This window comes from Mirounga leonina, unplaced genomic scaffold (genome assembly GCF_011800145.1).
Source record: "Mirounga leonina isolate KUSES-001 unplaced genomic scaffold, KU_Mleo_1.0 Mir_125, whole genome shotgun sequence".
Classification (NCBI taxonomy): domain Eukaryota; kingdom Metazoa; phylum Chordata; class Mammalia; order Carnivora; family Phocidae; genus Mirounga; species Mirounga leonina.
In genome coordinates, this window is record NW_023270305.1 from 47,833,736 (window position 1) to 47,853,541 (window position 19,806).

At 39.5% G+C, this 19,806-nt stretch overlaps 1 long non-coding RNA gene across 1 annotated transcript in view; it reads left to right on the forward strand.

The window, feature by feature from the left end:
* The first annotated feature begins 3,619 nt into the window (after positions 1-3,619).
* The window catches only part of LOC118008045, a 197,867-nt gene continuing 181,680 nt past the window's right edge, over positions 3,620-19,806 (forward strand). Inside the window, exons 1-2 of the long non-coding RNA XR_004678547.1 lie at positions 3,620-3,696; positions 6,236-6,366. This is a non-coding gene — a long non-coding RNA (uncharacterized LOC118008045). The remainder of the gene's footprint in view (positions 3,697-6,235; positions 6,367-19,806) is intronic.

The following is a 19,806-nucleotide window of genomic DNA, read 5'->3' on the forward strand; positions in this document are numbered from 1 at the left end:
TACACTGGGCCAGTAGAGAACTCCGTAAGACAGAAACAGCAAGTGCCAACCGTTCCTTAGTTCCTTCTCTCCAGCTCGCCCATCTGACAAAGCAATAGAGAGGCAATGGGAAAGCAACTCTGTGCAAATTACTTCATATGAAAACATGAGGATTAAGACGGTCTCCCGACAACAAAAACAGCTATTCCTATTGAGTTGAACATATGATATCAAAAAGTAAAACGTCATGAATTCACACGCCAATAGTTGAGAATTTTTTTTTAATGTTAAAAACAAATCCTTAAATCCTGTAAAAAACACTGACTAGCCCAAAAAATCTTCTGTCGTTTAAGGAAGGAACAAGCTTACTTTCAAGGACTTAAACTTGCTTTAATAACATCAAAAACAATGGCCACGTTAATAACATTATTATTTCTTATTCATGAAAATTTCCATTAGAATGTCTACATGGCTATACTATAATAGACCTGTTCAAGGTTCTACACACTCTGGGAAATAAAGGCAGGCATTTCTTTAAGAAAGTCTCTAACTCATGATAATGGCAGCAATGGACTCAACAAGGATGCCCCATCTGTCTGAATGAGGGGTGCTTTACTGTATCAGCAAATCCAGGCTGGTGACACAGGGAGAAATGTGGCCACCCAAAGACCTTTTATGGTCTTTGTCACTGGGCTGCCTGTCCCCTAGAGATGTCGGCTTCGGCTTCAGCCCTTCCTTAATGAAACTATTCATTTGGCTGAGACTCTAAGAAACTCCAGGAGGCAGGAGGGCCTCCTCTGGGTCAGTCTGAGGTGCTGGCCCTTTAAGACTGGCTTGCATAGGGGCCCATTGATGCTAAGCTGAAACCCAGCAGTGCCAGGAGTAGATTCAGTTCTGGTTTGAGTTAAGCTGGGTCTGAGAGATTCCCTTCCTTTACACAGAATGTTTGCAAACATTAAAAAGTGGACTGGGCTTCTTATTTCAGCGTGAAAGCTTTATGGTGTTATGGGACAAAGAGGAAGGTAATTCAGTTAGGGAGTAACACAATCACCTTTGATAAACTACACTTTTAGGTCATCTTGGATGCGAAAAGGGCACTGGATGGGGGCAGGGTGGTCTCCCTGACTAATTCATTCCCAAAGTTTGCCAGTGTTGGAAAGGAAGGGCACCTGGCTGGCTGTCAGGTTTTCTGCTGGCACATACCCTGTTGGAGGGGATATTCTCCTATTTGCAGATGGCAGCAGCCTCTCTTTCAAGTGATTTGTTATAATGACGATGATTATTGTTGGATGATTCTAGTCGCCCACTGGCAGGATTATAGTTAAAAATCTGGCAGCGTTTGCATTATAAACGACTATTTTTACAGCTCAACCATAAAAGTTTACTTAGGTCTGAAATCTGATATACAAGCTCTCCATCCAGGAGTGCTTTCCTTTCAAATAGAATTTTAAAAAATGGTTAATAAAATTGGTCTGTCTAATTTTCCTGAGTTATATGAGTATTTTGGAAAAACAGAAGTGTATCATTTGTATAGGCTCTCTACATTTTTTCTCAGTTGGTCTTCAGTTTAAACAAGGTGCTATAAAATTTAAATTACTCAAACTGATCTTGGATGTATTGAGAAGAAATGATATTGTGTACAGGGCTGGACTAGAGAAAAGGAAAGGAGCAGACAGTCTTTCTATTTAACTTTAAAAACTCTATCTGTGGCCCACAAGTAGAAGCCCTTTTGGAACAATTATCACTTTGCATTTTCATTATGTATTTTATACCTCTAAGTACATAATCACCTGCTCATGTCTATCTGATAAATAATGAGATTTTTATTTCACATTTGCATTGTCAATTACAGTATATTACAGCAGTAAGATACCAGGCATCTGTTATTAATAGAATGTAATTTTTTTTAGATAACAAGGGCACTTTAAATAGACAGAGAGAAAGAACCCTTTATTGGAGGCCACCCAGATCTGTTGATAGCTTTTTGTTTGCACTTTCAGGTAGATGAGGCAGGAATGGAGGAAAATACCACATGAACTGAAGCTATCAAGATAAAATATAAATGTGACTTACAGTCTGGCAAGAGTTTATGTCCTTACCCTTGAGGAAGGAGTCAGTTTTGTAAATGCCAATGCAATTAGAATACATTTAATGTTGAAAAGATGAAAAGTCCAACCCATGAATTCCCTCTAAGAGTTTGATAACCTCTGGTCACAATATGAGGGTCCAGTTGGAAGAGCCAATTCTAGTGGTCTCAGGATCATTATCTTTACTACCAAAAGATGATTCTTCTGAGCAGGGTCATTTATTTCCCCAACTCCAATGCTTGGGGTCTTACTGAGAGGTAATGTGGTGAGAAAAGCAAGACAAAAAAAAAAAAAAAAAATCTAGGAGCCTGGGAATTCTCCATCTGCCTACTACAATAACCACCTAGATTGGTGGTTACCTATCTGAGTAAATGAAGAGTACTGGAACTGTACTAAGCATCAGAGTGCAATGAATACACCATGAAAAGCAGATGCATGATAAGAATGCAAATAATCAAGTAATGACTTCCCTTTGGGAAACACTCTGCACAGGTCAATGTTGGATGTATTCCTTTTGCCAAGAGATTTTACCACCTAATCAGCCACCACAGAGGGATATAGAACTGTTCTAGCACCACAGACTCCCTCAAGTTGCTCCTTAATAATCATACCCTCCATCCAACCCCAACCTGATGTATTCTCCATCGTTATGATTATCATTTTGAGAATGTTATAGAAATGGAATCATACAGTGTGTAGCCCTTTGAGGCTGGTTTTCCACTCAGCATAATGCCCTTGAGATCCATCTAAATTGTTCATGTATCAGTAGTTTATTCCTTTATATTGCTGAGTAACTTTCCATTATATGGATGTAGTGCTGTTTGCTTATCCATTCACTCATGGAAAGACTGTTGGGTTGTTTCTGGTTTGAGGTTATTATAAATAAAATTGCTATAACCATTCACATACAGGTTTTTGTCTAAACACAAGTTTTCATTTCCTTAGGAGAAATACACAGAAATATGAATGCTGGGTCATATGGTAAATATGTGTTTAACTGTATAAGAAGCTGCTTATATAACTGTTTTCCAATACAACTTTGCCACTTTACATTCCTACCAGCAAAGTATAAAAGATGCAGTTGTTCTGCATCCACACCAGTATTTGGTATTATCAGTATTTATACTTTAGCCATTTTAATAGGTGTGTAGTGGTGTATGTCCTTGTAGCTTTAATCCACATTTCTCTATTGGCTAATGACACTGAACAATTTCTCAGGTATTATTTACTATCCATATATCCTCTTTGATGAAGCGTCTGTTCAAGTTATCTGAAGTATCAAGTTCAAGTCAAGCTTTAAAGAAGTTTTGTTCTGTGTTATGACTGCATTCTCCCCAGTGTATCTTCACAAAAGGCTGAGGTAATAAATTAAATATCTTTCCAACTATTGGGAATGCCAGCCATGCTGTAATGGGACACAAGGCAGCATTCAAAAAAAAAAAAAACCACCACCAACAACAACAAAAAAACTTGTCAGTTTCTTCTAAAATATCTTTTCCTGGTTCCATATTCCATGTCTGTATGCTAGGAATATTTCTTTTTGGTTTCTCAACAGGAACTGAAAAATCTCACTAAATTCAGATGACAAAAGGAAGAGGGAGAGTGGAGCCAGGATGCCACAAGCAAAATTGTAGGTGAAAATATATTTTTACAGAAATGTAGGTAGATTAGAAGTCTGATTCCTATCAAGAAATCATAAGTTATGTGTAAATATTAGATGTACCACAATAGTTGCTTTAATGGGTGGCTAACTCCAGTAAAAAACAGAATGAGAATTCAGAATTGACTTTACAAATGGAATCTGTCATCCAGCTTTAGAGAGTATTCAAAATATTAGTTGACTTGCGACGTGGATGGAACTGGAGGGTATTATGCTGAGCGAAATAAGTCAAAAAGAGAAAGACATGTATCACATGATCTCACTGATATGAGGAATTCTTAATCTCAGGAAACAAACTGAGGGTTGCTGGAGTGGTGGGGGGTGGGAGGGATGGGGTGGCTGAGTGATAGACATTGGGGAGGGTATGTGCTATGGTGAGCGCTGTGAATTGTGTAAGACTGTTGAATCACAGACCTGTGCCTCTGAAACAAATAATACATTATATGGTTAAAAAAAAAAAAAAGAAGAAGAAGAAGAAGAAGATAGCAGGCAGGGAAAAATGAAGGGAGGGAAATTGGAGGGGGAGACGAACCATGAGAGACTATGGACTCTGAGAAACAAACTGAGGGTTCTAGAAGGGAGGGGGGTGGGGGGATGGGTTAGCCTGGTGATGGGTATTAAGGAGGGCATGTATTGAAAGGAGCACTGGGTGTTATACGCAAACAATGAATCATGGAACACTACATGAAAAACTAATGATGTAATGTATGGTGATTAACATAATAAAATTAAAAAAAATATATTAGTTGACTTGAAAACTTCACTTTTCCAAGTCTGAATCTTTTTCTTAAATTAAGATACATTAAAAATTCCTAGGAAAGTACATTTTAAAAATTTTCATGTGTAAATATTTAAAAACATATTAATCTAATTAAAATAAAATTTATGACAGTCTTACTTTGAAAATCTAATCAAAGCACACGTTTCCTTTAATAGAGAAGAAAAGGTGTGACTTAAGAAGTTGAAGAAATAATGAAAGACCCTTAATATGAAGAATATTTATTTTGAACGTCTTTTACATTGGAATTCCTTTATTTTAAAGCTACCTCCTTCACCTGGGCATCCAGAGTCTCTGCCTTGTGTCCTACCTGTTAGAGACCCTGCTTTGGCCCAGTATTGGTGCTTCCCTCCCTTCAAGGAGAAGATTCTAAGCCGTCAGGGGAATGCTCACTTGGAGGGTGCAGTACAACATTCCCCTTCAGGAACATCTCAATGCAGTACAACATTCCCTTCCCAGAGGGATTGAACCTATTTCCAGGGCCAACACATGCCTCTTCCTTAACACCTCTTTCATCTTCTTCTCCAGGGCTAACCAGACTTCTGGGGTGTTCCCTGGGAGGCCCCAAGGGTGCTAGGAATGGCGTTTGTGCGATATGGTTGTGGACCGTGAGTGGGCACTATATGCTGGGGTTTCCCATTCATGCGTGTGAGGCCTTCCCTGTCCAGGATGCGGCCAGCCTTCGGCTAGGGTAGGCGGTGGGAGGTGAGGAGCATTTGTACTCTAGCTCTAGGCCCCACAAACAGCACTTGGTTGTAAGAATGGCCTGTGAGTTTTCAGAAGAAATACATTTCAAGCTCCACCTCAAAATTCACCAGTGCCACAACTGGAATATTTCCACTTTTAATTCGTGTGGTGTGTTTCATTTCCTAACAGAGACACTCTTTCTGACAACTCCTATAATACTTAGTCTGTACTGTGCAGTTTAGAACTTAATTCTATTCTGTCACATACAATGAACTGTTGTTTTATTTGAGTTTTATTTTCTTTTGTCTCCAACTAGACTGTAAGTCCCTAGAGATAGAAAATAAGACTTATGCTTCAGTGGTATGTACCTACGATATCTAGCAGAATTTTGAATACAGAGTAGGTAATAAATATCTGCTGCTTGAATGATAAACTTGTAATGCCTTATAAATATGTTAAACAAGACTTAGGCTCACAGTTTTAAAACCTGAGTTTGTTGAGAAAAAGAAGCAGTTTCTCAGGTGCAAAAGGAAAAATTGGGGAAGGGAGAGTAAAGTCAAAGGAAATCATTTGAGCATCTGGTTTAGCTTGCACAGACCCCTTCCCCTTCCCTGTGTCCCACCATCACCTCAGAGTCTTTAAGATTGATAGGCAGACCTAGGTAGGATCTAGGAGACAGGGCCAATTTCAGTTGTAAAAACAGTGGTAAGCAAGGGATTTGAAGAGCTCTGTTGTTTCACAGCAAACAACTTATTTGTGCCCAGATCAAAAGTAAATAAACAGAATGGTTTTGAGTGTGATTAAGAGGATTACATACATGTTAGAGAATCTGCTTTTGCTATTACGGCACAATCAACAGAAACCTCCTCTGCTTTTCTGCTCTGACACTACCAAGTTTTCCCATTAAAATATCAACAAAAGTCAGTTTATTCTTCTCAAAATCAATTTCTGTTATTTTTCTAAGGTTGATAGCATGGATTCTTTGACAGTTAAAGGCTCTAATTTGCCTTAAAACATAGCATGATTTGAGTTGTCTGTTTTTAGACTCGACTAGACTCCTTGCCAACTGCCTGTATAACTGGTCTACTCTGAGAATGGGACCATGCTTTCCATATAAAGAGGAGGATCTTGGAGTGTGGTCCAGGGACCATGGGGAGCCCCAAGACTCCTAGGAGGTATGCAGAGTCTATACTATTTTTATAATGATACTGATATGTTATTTGCCTTCTCACTCTCATCCTCTTATGAACATACAATGGAGTTTTCCAGAGGCCACATGACGCGATGACACCTTTGCTTTGATGAATAATGGACTGTGTTTTGTGTATTCTGGGGTCTTAAAGATTTCTCAGTCTTAATTTCTTTTGTTGTTGTTGTTGTTTTTAAAGATTTTATTTATTTGAGAGAGAGATAGCAAGAAAGAGCACAAGCAGGGCGGGGAGGGGGAGAAGCAGTCTCCCTGCTGAGCAGAGAGCCCAATGTAGGGAGGGGCTCAATGCCAGGACCCTGGGATCATGACCTGAGCTGAAAGCAGACGCTTAACCAACTGAGCCACCCAGGCGCCCCTTAATTTCTAATATAGAAAATACCTCTAGATATAACCCATATAAATAAAAGCTCTTTGGGGTCCTCAATTTTTAAGAGTATAAAAAGAGTTCTGGGAGTAAAAAGTTTGAGAAGCCCTGTCTTAAAGACAAAAAAGACTGTCTAGATCTTCAGTTAATTCTTGAGTATACCAAGATTCAGTGGAAAATCAGAGAAATAATTAAAAGTTAGAAAATCAGATTTATAAGAAGAGGTGAAGGCAATGGGGATTGATGAACCTGGAGAAGAGAGGCTGGAGAGATGCCTTAATAATGATCATCAGAAATGTGAAGGGTTGATGTACAGAACAAGGAGAGGTTGGCTGACGTGCAGTGTGTGAGATTCAAGCTAGAGATAAAGAAGGATTCTCTGACAGGGGCTGTTAAACAGCAGAGTGGGTGAATGACAGGCTTGTGGAATCTCCTCCTCTGGAGGTCTTTAAAAACCAGCTAGATTTCCATCTGTCTGGTATGATTTAACTCCAGCCGTGCCAGAAAGCCAAGGGGATGGAACAGATGAAGTCTTGGGCCCCTCTTCCAGCCCCTTGATTCTGTAATTAACTTGATTAAAGGAGCTGTGGTGATTTGCAGTGCAGGGTTTAGACAGGAATGTGCTTGCTGATCTTGGGATAGGTCTTGTGTGGGAAAGCCAGAGGTTAGCTTCATGGCTGGTGGCGATCCGTATCATCCAGTAACATGATTGATGCCTGGAGACACCCATTTCAGGTCAGACTGAGAAGGAATGGGCCCTAGCTCCCTGCCTAACCTTTCGCATTATCTAAGATCAGTGAGAAAATTAATTTGATAGGTTGATTTTAGTTAGCTCAGGTGGGACCTGGAAATTTTCAAATAATAGATGTAAATGTAGGCTTTGGGGCATGAAATGCTCAGGATTCTAAAAGAAAAAAAATGCAGTTTTTAATTTTATAGAAGGACAGTATCAGAAAGTCCAAATGGAAAGTATGAGAATAATGCTCTTCGTGGACGTAGCCTTTCAATTTTCCTGTGTGGTGGTGCTTTATTTTTCCTTACAGGAAAATAGGAGAATTTCATTGTTTCCAAAGATTTTGCATTTTGGAAATCAGAGTTTAATGTTTCCCTGTGCTGGGTCAGAGATCCAGAGCATCAACCAAATTCCAAGGTAGTTTGTTTCTTTTGCTTATCACTTGAATTTCCGTGAACAATGTGCTTGGGCCAAAAAAAGAGGAAGGAAGGAATGCAAATTTGCTGGGCTTACTTAAGTTGGATCCTGACAGTAGGGACAACACAGTAGAAATCAGTAAAACCATCTGGGATAATGAGCTGGATTAGAGAATATAAATGAGATTTTATCTAAATGTAGACCCAATCACCATGGTCTGTGTTGACACTTAAAAAATATTTGGATCATGCATTAGCCTGTCTTGGGTTGATTGATAGAAAACAGAGAAAGAAGACAGAGCTGGGAAGACCCCCTTGGGTAGTTTTTGCCGTGTAGTTTGATCAGATACCATTCAGGAAAACAACCCTGGCAGATAGCAGATAACCCCATTGTGGGAAACGATTACCAGGCTCTACCTATCTCCAAAAGATTCTAAGAGGCTACTGACCTCTCTTTTGACAAAGCCTTGGTGTTGAATGAGATGGGAAGACCAGGCCTGGGGCAACATGGTAAATACGCTTTCTGTCCCAGAGAAGAAAAGTGGGATAATTTCATAGAAGCTGTAAGACAATAAACCTCTTGAATTATTAAGACTCATATCATGCAAATACTTAATTATGCCCCTTGATGTTGAAAGAAAGAGGGCAAGGAAAGGAATTCCTGTTTTTAGAAAGGATGGAATTAATCTAGGAAAAGTATTATTCCAAAAGGTATCTAGTAAAATATCACAGATGGAATTTTAAAATGAGTTTGATAATGTTTGTTTCTTGTTTCTTATAACCACTCTTGCAGCTAAGCTAGCTAAAATAGCAAAGGTAAGGATAGGCTGCTGGTAAAAGCTTATCTTCTTTGTGGCTTAAGAAGGAAATATTTTTCTTTTTGGGCCCAGCAAACTTGTGACCATGTAGATCTGAGTAAGACTTTATGGCTAGAAAAGGGAAACATCACTGCTCTGCTTGCTTTTTTTATTTTTTTATTTTTTTAAGCCCATTCTAAAACCAACGGCAACCCCATCTAGAGGCTATGTGTGTGCATTAAGGAACTTCACAGTTTGAAGCTTTGACCTTCCTTCCCTTCATTTATCCAAGTTGTTCTTCAAGTCCTTACTTCTGCTTACTGTGTTCTTCATTGTGCTTTCCCCCAATTGTCTTCCAACCAAAATTTTGCTCATTTTCCAACACACAGCTCTCATTCTACTGTGGCCTTCATACCTCCCAGAGGCTCAGAGCACCACCCACCTGCTGCATAAACCTATCCTAAGACTTACCATTATTTGCTTTGCATTAGAGTTAGTTGTGTCTATGTCCATGTCTGTTGCTTAATTGTGTGCTCCCACAGGGCAGAAGCCCAGTAATTTCTATCAGATCTGTCTTACACCTGGTAGTTGCTCAATTAATGTTTAATACTGAGTCGACCTTGACCTTACACATCTTTTCCAGAAAAGGAATAAGATCCAGATGCTAACTACTGGATTTCACTTCTGGATATATATTTATCAAACCATTCAGTAAAACAACATAACTTATACATTCAAAAATAGAAGTAATGTGAAAACTCATTTCTATATGCATATTTATTCAATTCATTATGATTCAACAGGATAGTGACTGAAAGAATGCATGTATGTGAATGCACATGTATGTATATATGTTTATGTATGAATGTAGACAATTCATTCCATTTTAGTTTTTCCGCCACAAACCAAACAAAATCAAGAAGCACTAGAAATGAACAAAACATTTAAAGCGTCGTATTAAAATCCTTGGTGAATGATGGCCTGATTTTTTTTTTAAATATTTTATTTATTTATTTGACAGAGAGAGACACAGCGAGAGAGGAAACACAAGCAGGGGGAGCGGGAGAGGGAGAAGCAGGCTTCCCACCGAGCAGGGAGCCTGATGTGGGGCTTGATCCCAGGACTCTGGGATCATGACCTGAGCCGAAGGCAGGCACTTAACGACTGAGCCACCCAGGCGCCCCTGATATCCTGATTTTTATATGAAAAACAAAATGAGGAAGAGTAGAATAAGTAACTTTATTACTTTGTATCTTCTTAACAGAATTTTCTTAGTTTTATAAAAATACTGTGCTTTGAAAGACTGATAAATTTTCTAAATTTTTATACTAATAGTCACCTGCTGAAAAAATATGTAAAGATGACATCTAAAAAGTAACATAGTTACTGGTTTTATTTTTTCTCTGTCCTTTGCATGGGGAAAATTACAAATTATTTTCAAGGGAGCAATATGACATTTCCACAGATGGGTACTTTCTAGGACAAATGTAAATTGCAGAATAACTTTTTTTTTTCCCCCTGGGAAATGGTCTCTGTAGTTGTTACAAAGCATACCTTAAAATGAAAAACAGTTTGAATAATTATTGTTGGAAGAGATATAATTGCCTTTAAGTTTCTGCAGGACCTGAGTATTTATTCTCTCCCTTTCTGATTCCTCCAAATTTCTTTTTCAGATCAGGTTTCAAACTTGAATTAGTTTCTGTTTTGTGTGAATTTAGATGTGTGAGAGTGGGTGCAAGTGTATTTTACACTACATTTTTAAAGCTTCTCTTGGGAGATTTGTTTTTGTGAAGTTCACTATGCTTGATCCCATAGATTTTTTTTTTCTTGTTAGGGGCAGAAGTCAACATCCCAATTCTTTTGTTTTAATATCCAGAACCAGAAACACAGAGTGGGTCCCACAGCCTGGCAGTGACAGAACTTGGTTTGACTGCATTTTGGGGTTATTTTATATATTCCACTTTAAAAAAAATTTCCATTGTTTTGCTTATTTTTCAGCAAAATCATGCCCTTCATAGAGACTGTATCAATCACAATATTCATGAAAAGTATAGAATCTGTGATCTAAAGAACATAGGTTCTAAAAAGATTGACTTAAAAGCATTTCTCATTTTTATCCTTTGGTTCTCCAGAAGGTCCTGGGGAGAAGCACTTTCAACATAGATATGAACAGGATTCTCAGTGTAGAATGGACTCCCAAGTTTGGTTAGGCCACAATGAAGTGTGTTGAAAGCCATTAGCAATTAAGAGCATGGCTCTGTGCTGATTCGCTTTATGGTATATTTCATGCTGCTCATGCACAGTAGGTAATACACATGGATTCAGCATAAATTTAATTTTGCACATTAAGTAAAGTGCAACAGATAAATTATGCCTGAAGAGGAGCCACCAGCTGCTGTAGCCACTTCAACTAATGTACCCCAGAGGTGCCTGAGCACATCACTTGTGTCGAACCACTAATGCATCCTGGATATGTGCATGGATACATTTGCTGTGTGGAGCCAGGAGTAGCCTCCTGGCTCTCAGGGAGGGGCCAAGGAAGGGAACTGGTCCAGCTTCCTGGGGCTGAGCTGCCTTCCCCCCGGCCCCCCGGGCTCTTGAGCTTGCTTTGCCATACATGGCCTCATTCAAGGGCTTGGTGGAAGGGTGCTGGACAGGATTTTCCCACGACCTGGGGAAGTGAGAAGGAGCAGAAGGGACCCCAAACAACCCTCCCCTGGTTTAGTGGAAGAATCCAGAGTCCATATGAACTGGGCGTTCCACTGAGGATTCAGAGATCGGAAAGGATGCATTACTGCAAAGATGGCTGAATTAGAGCTGCTGGGGGAACACTTACTTTTGAATTTCTTGGCAACCTTGGACCTCATTTCTCAACCTTAATGTTCAATTTATGGTCATTTTTTTGTATTTAATATATCTACATCCCATACAGGGAACTGAAGCGGAATACTCTGAGGGCTTTAAAGGAAGAAAACAGATCTCCACTCTGTGGCAGGATTCATTCCTGTGGCCAGGAATGGTGATGACATGCTTTAAGTTATTTGAGATGAGTAAGCAGTTACAAGTTCCACTGGAAATGTGGCTCCGATCGTTTTCAGCCAAACCCTGATAATGGAAGTTTCATGCTCTTGGCCATCCCCTCCTAGGGCCCTGTGAATGCACCTGTTTCGGGCTTGCGCTCGTTCCCACAAGGTGTGGAGGAATGCCACGTCGATGACTGTTGTCGTGTCCTTTTGCCCATCGAAAGCACCCTGCTAGGACTGGTTTTCTCCTACTAGTCCATTTGCCATACCCTCTTCTGGGGTAAATGGACTATAGAGTAGCTGCTGCTGCATCTTAAAAAAGGAAACCCGAACACACTGAGGCATGTGACGAGGGCAAACTGGACAATCAAAAAGTAGTAATAGGAACCACTTGCCACATGTCACCCCCCTGCTAAGTCCTTTACGTGCATGATGTATCTAAATTCTCATGTAAAACCTATCATCATCTTCATCTTGCAGAGGACCAAACTGAGGTTTTGAAATTCAAGTTACTTGTCCAAGGGCTAATGCGACTGGTAAAAAAGCAGAGCCGGTGTTCAGATCCAGACGGCTGGATGTAGGAGCCATGTTCTACACCATCATATTACTCTGCCTTATTCTGCACTTCAGTACACTTGGCCTTTGGGCTGTAATTTTTTTCCCTGCAAGACAGCATAGGTTTTCTTCAACTCACTTTTTAAAAAAATTTTACAGGCAAAGCAGATCACTCTGCCTTTAAACGGAAACTTTCTCTTGAAAGGAAATTTGAGATGTTCTTCGTGTAGGAAATCTATTTGTGACGAACTGTTTCTGCTCCCTCTGATGTTCCAAAGGAAGATTCTAAGATAAGAGCAAAGAGACTCCTGTTACCCATTAGTTAGTTGACTGATTTACAGAGATCAACCTCGCTTTGGAGATTTCCAGTGCTCCTTCTATAAAAACATAAGTCACAAGAGTAATGGATTCTTGGTCTGTCAAGGCCCTTCCTTGGGCTCCGTGAGAAGGATCTAGGAGGGACCCTTCTTCCAAGAGTGCACTGGAGCCTGTTTGCACCAGCTTCAAGAGCACTTCGTGCATCCATCTTCCCAATTCTGTATGCAGTGACATTATATCGGTAGCCTGAAATTGGTCAAGGTGGGAGTTTTTACACCACAGAAATTTGTAAGCACTACAAACCAGGGCTTCTCTCTCTCTTTTAGAGAGTCAGTTGTGAAACATTTACCAGGACAGCACCAGGTATATGCTCCATGTCCTCGTGGGCCTTTATGACTTTTCTGGATACTTGGTTGTTCTTGTTCCACTAGCTCTTCAGTCCACAACTTTTTTTTTTTTTCCTCTGTGCTATTTATTTATTTATTTTTAAATTTTATTTTATTATGTTATGTTAGTCACCATACGTTACATCATTAGTTTTTGATGTAGTGTTCCATGATTCATTGTTTGCATATAACACCCAGTGCTCCATTCAATACATGGCCTCCTTAATACCCATCACCAGGCTAACCCATCCCCCACCCCCCTCCCCTCTAAAACCCTCAGTTTGTTTCTCAGAGTTTTAGTCCACAGGTCTAAAAGAGAAATAATTCTCATCAGCACAAAACTCTTTATAGCATATAAAGCATTATTCATGTGTTGGGTTTTAGCAATGCTGAAATTAGGCATTATTTACTGGGGCAAACAGAAGGTGTTGCAATATTAATGATGTTTACATCTAACCCTGAAAGTGGGTATATGGTAGTAGCATGCTCCAAAACCTTTTCCTAAATACATCCATGTTAGCCTACACAAGAAAGAGAAGATTCTAAGAATTTTGATGAAGAGAGAAGAAAAAATATTCTTTGGCAGAGATTATTGCTGTTGACAGAAATGCTCTTCATCAATGACTATTTCTACTTTGGATCCTGGTTGCACTGACTAGGATCACAATGGCTGTAAACTGGGCATTAGATTCTCAGGATTCCACACATAACTTTGCCTAAAATTACCCACGGGGCCTAGCCACATTATTTAACCCATCTGCATATGAATTGCCTCTATTTCATTTAGGGTTCTGCAGTTGCAGGCAACGGACCCTCATTTAAGCAGAAAAGAAATTGACTGGATAATTTTTGTATGGCTCAAGGAACTGACGGGAAGGTGGGAAAACCAGACTCTGAGAAGAACTGACACCAGGGGAGTAGCATAAACCAGTCACTTTCTTGGTAGCGCACAACCACCGGGAAGGAATCAGCCACAGCCACTTCCCCTCCTGTCACTGAAGTCTGTTTAAATTTTGTTGCTGGGAACTAGGGAGGGATAAGGACAGAGCATCTTCACACAAATAGGCAAAAGGCAATTGCCCCAAAGGGAATCAGGATGCATTACCAAAACATTAAAAAAAAAATAGATGCAGTATGGTCACTACAACAGTCAATGAAGAAGACTAGAAACTACAGCTCACAAATAATTTATAAAATGTTTTGAACTTTTTAAAAAAAGATTTGAGTGAGAGAGTGCACACAAGCAGGAGGGGCAGAGGGAGAAAGAGAGAATCTCAAGCAGACTCTGCTGAGTGTGGAGCTAGACACAGGGCTCGATCCCACAACCCTGAGATCCTGACCCGAAGTGAAACCAAGAGTTAGACACTTAACTGACTGCACCACCCAGGCACCCCAAATGTTTTGAACTTCTCTGAAAGTTCTGAAAACCTTATTCATGAGCTTCGCACTCTTGAACAGGCTGTTTTTAACTTGATACTTAAAAGTCAAGAGTCAAATTTGTGCTTCATTTTTTCAAGTCTGTGAGCTTATATTAGATCTATTCCTCGTTCCACTTACATCTTTACCCTAGGGTTTTCTTATTTGCTTTATGCCTACTTCTTTTTTTTTTTTTTTTTAAGATTTTATTTATTTATTTGAGAGAGAGAGACAGAGAGAGAGAGCACATGAGAGGGGGGAGGGTCAGAGGGAGAAGCAGACTCCCCGCCGAGCAGGGAGCCCGATGCGGGACTCGATCCCGGGACTCCAGGATCATGACCTGAGCCGAAGGCAGTCGCTTAACCAACTGAGCCACCCAGGCGCCCGCTTTATGCCTACTTCTAATTTATATTACGTAGCTGTATTTTATATATGTCCCTAAGCTGCCTAGAATCTTTTTTTTTTTTTTTCAGCAAGGCAGCCTATAAATAAATAGATACATGCAATCATTTCTTAGGACTCTTTTCTAATTTTAATATCCTATTGTTCTCATTTGGAAAAATTGGGTATTCAAGGGAAGAGAAAATGTTCTCTTAAATTCAAATATAATCTCAGAGTCGCCCTGTCTTGACTGATACTTACTCAAAACAGAGTTGCTTTTTAAATCTCTTTACTTAAATTCACATGCAGGGGAAAGCAATACCATAGAAGTAAGAGGAATAGTAATTATTTCCCTGGAGAACAATAATTTTGCAATAAATTTCAAAAACAGCACGATTTAGCAAATTAAGCTTACAGCCAAGGATATTAAATAGTTAACTTTGTAGAAATAAATTCTGATACCACAGGCTTCAAACATTACTTTAAACATATTCATTTTGAAAAAAAAAAGCTAGTGAAGGGCCCTTAAGGCTTTGGTTTGGGATGTTGGGTTTTGCTTTTAAAGGCTGAAGGAGTGAAACCTTTCTCACACCAGGCAGGATATAATGAATATAGGTCTATCTGTACACTTCATTTTGATACTACTAGACTGCCAAGTAAGCATTATTGATAGCAACATCCCCTTCAAAGGAAACTTGTACTTTGCAGCCATGCTTCTGTGCTTTGGCAACTCCACATGGAAACAGTATTTCTTTGATCCTATATTTAGTACCGATATTGTTTATGTTTAAATGTTAAAAATAACTCTTTAAAGCCACATGCCCGAAGGTTAATAATAAAGGCACATTCTCACCTTTTAGAAGGGTTTACAAGACATCTAGGGCCACCTTCTGTAGCCATATACTAAACTACAAGTCTGAAAGGACTTGAATTGAATGATAATTCATTATGAAAACCTTCCTTTTTGACTCTCCCCTCAATGCATGTGCTTAGGCCCACTGAATTGCTACTTGGACTTTTTTTCTTGGTCCAGTCTTTGCTGAAGAGAATCAAAGCATCAATTTGAAAGGAAAAAAGGAGAAAAAGAGCGAAAGAAGGAAAAAAGAAGACAAAAAAAGATACACCATGGATAACACACATACATGCCACCCCCCAACCTGTCTGTTGATCTAGCTATCTCTCTAGTGATCTAGCAATCTATCTAGCAATCTCCATCTATCTAATAGATACTGTCTTTTTCTCTGCTTTAATCTGGGGGAACAGTTTACAAATGGAAAGACAGAAGTTGGCTCTTTCTTACTTAAGCTAGAAGCATTCCTCCCAAAGTGCTGATGCTGGTTTATTGTCAGACTACACTGCACTCTCTCATTAATATTAACCATTTCCTCTAAAGTGTCTTACTCTTTGACTCACTCTGTTTTAAGGAGCCATTATTCTTAGAGTGGTTGCTAAGTCACCATCAAAGAATTCTAAGATCTTTGAGGCACGAACATACAGGCAATCGACATGATCAGTTTGTTGGTCTTTGCAGGTAGTGTGAATTAATTTTTGAAAGATGTCGAGAAATTGTGGTTGGATCCATCTAATCAAAATACATTCTACTCTAGAAATGCATATCACTGAAGAATTAACCACACTGTTATCAATTTTGTCAGCTACAGTACAGGTCATTACTACTGAAGCCTACCTAAACGACTGTGTGTATTTGTGCACGTGTGTGGAGTGTGTGTGTTTTGCTGAAGATAACATGTGTTCTATTTATAGCTAGGATATTTTTGTAGAAGAAAACTAAGACTATTCTTGGCCACTTCTATCTAATCAAGTTGAGAATTTAAGCTTCTTAATCTATTTACTGGTTGATAGGCTAGTTGGCTGCTAGGTAGGGATGGAGAAGGTTCTGTTTCGTTTTTGTTTTGTTTTCTTGGGAAGTAAAAAAGGTGACTCTGTGACTTAGTAATCAGAGACGAACTATTCATAAAAGTGTCTGGTGGAATGCTTTCTTTGATTGCTGCTGATGAATCAAATCTCTGTAGTCTAACCTTGGCCTCCAAACACAAACTCACTCCAAACTTGCTTCTCCAATACCACGTGTGGCAAATCTGCGATCCTGCCAAACCACCTGAAAAGAATTATTTTCCTTGCACACAAAAAATAATTGTCAGTTCTTTAAAGTTCAGATTGTAGAGGTTTTGATCAATTAAAACCATTTCCATACCTCAGTAGCATTCCCAAAGTTTAAATATGTTTCTGTTCTTGCATCTACAGGATTATTATGGAAAAGTGAGTGAGTTTCTTCTCTGAAAAGATATGGAAGCCAAGTAGTTATTTGTGCCTGCAAATCCTTTTGGGTCTAAAGAACCAGCAAGATAATAAATTGTTTTGCTAAAAACAGGAAGTTTGGCAAAGATGCAAAAGTACAGCTAAACTTTGGCCAGGAAACCCAAAACATTGTGTTCTTCTTTGACAGTATTTCCAGCAAGAAAAAAGTGGAATGCCTTGAATACATAGTTTAAGAAACAGTGAAGGCATCTGGCAACATGAACTGCTTGCCAAACTTGTGGTCGTGCTGTGCTTGCTGATGGAAAGATGTGCCAGTTTTCAATGACTTATGTCATGCACAGCTGGAAACCCACGTATAAGATCTCAAATGTTGTGAAGTCCAAAATGATTCGAGAAAATATCCCCCTTTCCTCTTCTTCATCCAAACTGTAAAAAATATTAAAGAAAAGAAAAGGAATTATGTGGAGTTTAGATGGGGAAAAACCGACTTCAGATTTCCCAGGGAAACCTGTTTCAAGGCAGGAGTGTTCAATCAGCTGAGACATTCTGGAAGTTGTTAGGTTTTTTTCTCCCTCTCCCCTCTCTCAAATTCTTCATACTCATTCTTGCCAGCTTTATTAATATGATTGTGATTATGTGGCATCTGTTTTGGACAGAGCCGTTAGGATTGTAATTTCCACTTTAGTCCATCAGTCTGGAAAGACTTCAAAATGTGGGCCAGAAAAAATAAAGGAATTAACCCAAGACGTTTGGAAAGGAGACTATTGTGCTTCTGTCTATTTGAGCTGCGGGGAACCCTGGGACATCTTGATTGGAGGAGAATGTGTTGGAGAAATGATGCTCCTTGGGCATGCAGGACTTCTTCCAGCTGGCAATGGCAATGGGACTCCTTTTATTCTCCCTCTACAGTGATTAGGCTTGCAGTTTCGAACTCAGGATTCAAGGAGAGGAACTTCCAATTTTAGTTCTTACCACTTACTTGGGGCTGGAAGCAACTGTCCAGCTCCCTTACTTTCTCATTTGAGCAGCGGGAGAAGGAAGCAAAGCAACCCATCAGGGTCAGTGAATGGAATCAGCACCTCCAGCCAGGGACCTTTGGAACACCTGTACTGGTGATCTAGGGGCAAGCAGAGAGGAAAATGTCCCCTTTCTTTTTTTTTCTGAGATGGGCTTTCTTTAATCACTATTTTCTCTACTCTCTGTTGTTTGGTTTACGTATGATGTACCTCTTGATCTTAATTGCCAATTGTTTTCTCTTGGTGTGGGGGGGGGAATACTGAGCAGCTTAGTGTAGTCATGGAGTGGGGATATGGACCTCCGGCCCTGGCTCGGTACCTGGTGGCCAAGACAATTCTCTCTAAATCATGATCTCTTCATCTGTTGATGAATCATTGTATGGTACTTTAAAGACATGTGGTGAATGGAAGCAAGGCACAAACTGCAACCCTGGGTGGGTTGCATGGATTCATATGTGATCAACAAATGTTGGCCTCTATTGGGATGAAGGGAGCCCACAAAGTGACTTGCTCCACCCATGAGTCAGTCTAGAAAAGTTTTTGGTTTTCTCAGCATAAATTTGTTCTTTTTAGAGATAAATGCCACTAGCTTTGAGATTGTCATATTAAGAAAAGTTAAAATAGGGGCACCTGGGTGGCTCAGTCGTTAAGTGTCTGCCTTCGGCTCAAGTCATGATCTCAGGGTCCTGGGATCAAGCCCTGCATTGGGCTCCCTGCTCAGCGAGAAGCCTGTTTCTCCATTTCCCACTCCCCCTGCTTGTGTTCCCTCTCTCGCTGTCTCTCTGTCAAATAAATAAATAAATAAACAAATAATAAAAAAAAAAGAAAAAGAAAAATTAAAATATATGGTCTTTATTTGCTGAATAGAAAATGATTGGCTATTTTAGAGATTTTCAAGAGAGAAAAGAGACAAGAATATCCTTTAATTTACTACCTAGAAATAACTGTTATTTGCATGTTGACGTAATTCTTTTCAGTCTTTTTTTCTATGATTTTGTTTTGAATTATTAAAGTGGCACACTACTATATACCCTAAGCATTTTACATTATTTTGTAAACATTTTCCCACTCTAAATACTATTTTTTAAATGCCTAAAAATGTCATTTTACGGGCACTATAACATCCCATTGGATGGATATTCTTACTGGAATTAAGGATTAAGGTTTCTTTCTTTCTTTTTTCTTTTTTAAAACACCATGATGAATATCTTTGCATTTGTATTTCCTTAGGTTAGAATTACTGGATTTAAAAAAAAAGTCTTTTTAAGAACTCTTGATAAGTGATGGTTATGCTTTGAAATTAGGAGGGATTTACATTCCTTAGAAAGGGTGGAGTGAAAGAGTTCTTACCACAACATGAAGCAGGGAATGCTGGCTGAGGCACACTGGGGTTGAAATGGCTTTTTACAGAACAGGTGGGCCAAAGCCCCTGCCTCCCCGTATGTGTGTGTGCATGTGTATATATCTACATGCACACTATATATATATACACCATATGTATCTACACACTATGCATAAACATATGTACACATATGTACATCCTAACATGTGTGTGTAGTATATATATGCATGTGTGCTCTCTCCCACTCCCACCCCACTTACCCTGGCTTGGTTCTGATCTCCAGCAGGGAGGGAGTGAGGCTAGAAGATGGAGAAGTTGCCCTTAGGGCAGACTTTGTGATTCTGTGGGCACCAGAAACCCTGCCTGGGAGGCCAAAGC